Source organism: Strix uralensis, chromosome 3 (genome assembly GCF_047716275.1).
Source record: "Strix uralensis isolate ZFMK-TIS-50842 chromosome 3, bStrUra1, whole genome shotgun sequence".
In the NCBI taxonomy this organism is placed as follows: Eukaryota; Metazoa; Chordata; class Aves; order Strigiformes; family Strigidae; genus Strix; species Strix uralensis.
The window spans coordinates 115,489,931-115,494,823 of NC_133974.1; positions in this window are offsets into that span (position 1 = coordinate 115,489,931).

A 4,893-nucleotide genomic window follows, 5' to 3' on the forward strand; every position below is an offset into this window, starting at 1 on the left:
GGGATTGCAAGTTTCTCTCTTGTGCCTTGAACACCCCCACCCGAGCATGCTCAGGTCCTTCTCTCCCGCAGTCCCTTCCTGTGCAGGGATTCCCCTGGGCTTCATCATGTCTCCAGGTACACAATCTTGCCCTTGGGACTACTGAATTTCATCTTGTCCTCAGGGTCTGGCTGGTACTCTGCTCATGAGACATCCAACCCTTCTGTGACTTAGGAGAAAGATGGCCATCTCCAGGTCCCGCATGACACCCCAGCTGACCAAGAGCAATTCTCCTCCTATATAGCTGTCACTCCTATCTTGGAGGGAGAGGGCTTGGGATTCATGTCTAGTGCCAAGTGGATTTGCAAGTAGCAGGACGTTACTGCCAACTACTCTGGCCTCACCTCCAAAGTTCACGTGTGCCATGTCAGCACTTTCCTCCAGCTCACAAGACATCTCCAAACTGGGAACCACCCAAGGAACATGGCTTCCACCAAACCGCATCCTTGACTCCGGGGTAGCTCTGTCCTAGAGAAACACGAAGCCCATTCAGCAGCAGTGCAACTGCATTTTTTCCAGCGGAAAGCCAGGCTGGGTGGGTGCACCTCCTTGGCTAAGTGGCTACCAGCTGCTTGGAGGTTGGTAGCACAGTTGTGGATGCCTTGCTGGGAAATGACAGAGGCTTTCGGGAGCTGTGCAGACCTCCCAAGGGGCACTCCCACCTCCCATCCCATGACTCCCCAGCTAGCACTCCTCCCACCAGCATTTGTGGCATCTCACAGAGCAGAGCTTTGGGGATGGGGAAGCAGTGGAATAGGGATTTAAGGCATGAGTGAACACTGTGAGTGCTCCTGGAGAAGTGTTATTTTACAGACCCCCAGGGCAAAGCCCAGCTGCTGAGACACAGGGGTGTAGTGCCCTCTGGGAACTGGGCTGTCCCGCTGGTCTCTGGCTACCAGCCCACTGAAGTGGGGGTATCCTGCAGGTCCTGGTTCATATTTCATATTCAGGTGGTATTTTCCAATACCATGTGGAGCTGGGTTGAAAAAGGGGAGAGGCCAGGGCGTATCCTGCTCCAGAAGCAGATACAGCTGTGGCATGGTGCATTTTATAATCCAAACCTCAGCCGTGCCACTACAGAAACATGGGCGAGGAGGGAGAGGAACAATCCAGAAGCTCTTGCTACCACCTCCCTGTGGTCACACTGTGGCCCCGTGCCATGCTCCACTGCAGCATCCACCTCCAGTTTCCATCGCTGGAGCAGAGCCACCGCTTATTAAACCCAGACCAGCGAGCACTTGGCAAGGCACGCGGGCCGGGAGGGACCGCCGGGGAGCCAAGGGGAGGCCAGACATACTGATTCCTGCTCTTATAAAAAAGGGGAGGTTGCTTCCAGAGTCTCTGAAGGGATCAAGTGTGGATGTGGGGCTTCTTGGAGGGTCATCCCAGCTGATAGACAATGCAGCATCATGTCCATAGCGCAGGCAGCAGCCAAATCTGGAGTAAAGGACTCCTCCACTCCTGTTCCTACCAGGTTTTTGGTGTATTTCTGTAGCAATAAGTATCCCATGGTGGGAGCAAGGGTGGCAGACACCTCTTCACCTCCCCAAGGGCTCAGGATTGAAATGCACCACTGAGCCCAGGTAAAGCTGACTACTCTCCTGTAAGAAAACACACGCCGTGCCTGTCTGCATGCTCAGCCACAGCCTGGATGTGAATCGCATGGGGATGGGATAATGCACTTGGTCGCAGTCCTAGCGGGCTCCCCAGGTAGGATTTCGTGGTCACCTTTGCATGACTGAGCCCGGACCTTCAGAAGGAGCAGGGCTGTGAGGGACCTCAGGGAGTCCTGCAGACCTTGCGGCAGGGTTTGTTTGACAACTGCTGTGCAGAGCTAAAAATACCCCAGCGATGGTTATGAATTTAGGATAACTAATACATCCAGTGGAAAGATTTGGAGCCGTTCCAGGGCTAAACAACAGCTTCTTCACCAACAGCCAAAGACTTGTGGATGCAAAAATAACTAGGAACTGAAAAACTTGAGCTGGAGCAAGGGATTTTCAGATCAAACCCAAGAAAAACTTTCTAGCGGTGAGGACGACCATGGATAATTGCCAGCACTTTGGTTGTTTTAACAAGAGGGTACACAGACCTCTGGATTTGGACTGGGTGCTGCCTCTGGGCAGGAGTTGGGAGAACTAGTAGTTATGGAGAATTCTTCAATAAGGGGTGAATGCAAATTATATTGATAATATAGGACCCAGTGGCCTGGATCAGCAGCGCACTTCAAGAATCAAAGGGCAACACCATAGTAAGAGGTATAGGCTTGGCGTCTCAAAAGGTGGGGAGAAAAACCCAAGAATAGACCAACTGGAGACCGTGGCTGCTGGGTGGAGTGCTGTGGGTGAACCAGCTCTGAGCCACATAGGTATCAGTGAGCAGAGAGCAAGCTTCGGACTTCTGTCTACAGACCCAAAACACAGCTGGGGAAGGAGCAGGGGGAGCCGTCCTCTGAGCACATCCACACCACCGTGGCAGAGGACACCCAGGTTCACATCCCAGCTTCGCCTGCCCAGGGTTTCAGCCCATGCTGTACATTTCCACACAGACGTGTCCCTTGCTCTGCCCTCGTTGTTGTTCCATGCTGAAGCAGACACTCGGGTTCATTTGGCCAGAGATGGTAAGAGTGAGCCCACCTCCCTGTGCTCTGGGTGCTTGGCCGGGGCAGTGCATGCCACTCCCTGCCCTGGTGAATAATAAAGTACTCAGGGCAAACCGCAAAAGCTTCACTAAGAGAGCTCAAGAGAGCCCAGCCCCTCATCTTCCACGTGTGGCAGGCATGAGATAACTCTGCTGGCTCCCCAGGATGCTCGCAGCAAGGCCAGTGGCTGGGCAGGGGGCCCAGCTGCCTGCTCCACTGTGGCTGCTGCTGGGGACACGGGGACCCCCAGGGCTTGGGACATTGATGCTGTTCAGACCCCACATTCCTGCTTCTGAGCCTTTCAGCTTGAGAAGTTCCTTCATGGGCTTAACCAGCTGATGCTCCTGGGAGGACTGGGGCAGGGAGGGATCCTGAACCTCTGTGCTTTTGCCTGAAGGGCTGAATGCTGGATCACTCTCTGCCTACAGCCATCCTTTGCATTTGTGGGTCTTGCCAGTCCAGCTCCTGCCTGTGGTGGGGAGCCCTGCCCTGCCCGGTTTGCCTGCAGCGTGTAGAAACCACAAGAAAGTCTTCAAGTTCTCATGAGTGCTGAGAATAGAAGTGTTGGTGCCTGTTTCAGATCTCTCTGCAGAAGCTGTATTATCATAATCAGCCCAGACGTTTCTCCATTAGTGTATTTTTTCTCCTCTTCCATCACACCAGCCTGCATGAAACAGTCACTTATTCTCCTTGCCATTGTGTCGAGATGTACCAGGCTGCGGGCAGGACCTGCTGCCCATCCCCAGCCCGGCCTCAATAGCACGGCTTGTTCTCTGTGCAAGGGGTGACAACGTGGCGGCAGCTGATGTAAATCCCAGGGACACCGCTGAGAGCAGCCCTGATTGCCACCCCCTGAGAAGGTCTAGCCAAGAAATGGAAGAACACAGGTGCCCCAAGCACCTACAACAGGCTGCGAGGAGAGATGGCAGAAGGCTGGAAGATCCTGACAGCCTGGCCTGTGATGTCAAATTATCGCTGCCTCCCAGCCACTTTTACAGCAAATTAATTTGTTACACATCAGTGCCTAGCAAGTGCAGAAGCTAGAGTGTGCACCACAACGTGGCCAGGGAGGAACAGGAACAAGGGAGAGATGGCTTTTAGCTTGGCTGAAGATGTGGAGGCATGAGAGACATATTCCCACCCGAGCCCAGACCTTTGGTGAGATTTTGGCTGAAAAGTGTAGCCAGTGCAATCTCTGAATTACCGAGTAGGCAGCAAACCTCTGCTCTATCAGCTTGTGGCTCCTGCTTGGCTGGGTGTCTGGGTGCTTGTTTGGATTTGGAGGCATATTCCAGGGGAGATGGTCAGAGACGACTCTCATGTTCTTGGGGCACAGACCAGCAGGGCACAGCGTCTCCCAGACTGCCCTGGCTCTTCTCCAACAGCTCAGCCTCAGTGAGTCCCTTCCAACCCTTCCCTTTTCATTTCCAAGGTACCGGGCACCCAAATCACTCCCCGATAGCTCTAGTTAACTCCCTCTGGTGCACGCAGGCACCTGCGTATCACACCTCTGATTTCTCCCGTCCCAGCACGGGAGGTCACGGCCGGGTCAGGAGGGAGGCAGAGGTGCCTGCCCAGAGGACAGCCCCCACGCTGGGTGGCACTGACCATTGTGGACAGCTTTGGGCATGGTTTTGCCCCCACCCTGGGACCCACAAGCTGGTGGGTGACAGACCAGATCCTGCGCCGTTTAACCACACAGAATTTGCGAACCCTGAAAAAAGGCTCCCGCTGGGCTCGGCCGTCTTTCGGGTTTGATCTGTTTCACGGTGTCCGCACACGGCCCTTGAGAAGGGTCCCGAGCGTGACCCAGCATCCCCGCCGCTTGCCGGGAGCTCCCTGCTTTCCCACCCCTCCACCCCTCCTCCCCCAGCCCTGCCTCAGGGCTGCGCCGACACCCCCGGCAGGGCGGGCGGGCAGCCACGGCCGGCCCAGGCCGACCCCCGGCGGTTCAACCCTCCAGCCCCGCCGGGGCGAAGCTCCGCGGGGTTTCCCCAGCCCGGGCCGCTCGGTACCGGCCCCCCCTCCGCTGCCCGAGCGCCCGCTCCAGCCCCGGGCGAGGCTCCGCGGCCCCGGGGGGGGGTCGGGGCACCTTCCCCCCGCGGGGGCGCAGCGGGGACTCCACGCCCCGCAGTGCCGCCCCGGCCCGGCCCGGCCCGCCCCGCCGCGCTGAGTGGGCCCCGCGGCGCGGCGCGGAGCGGCGGGGCGGGCCG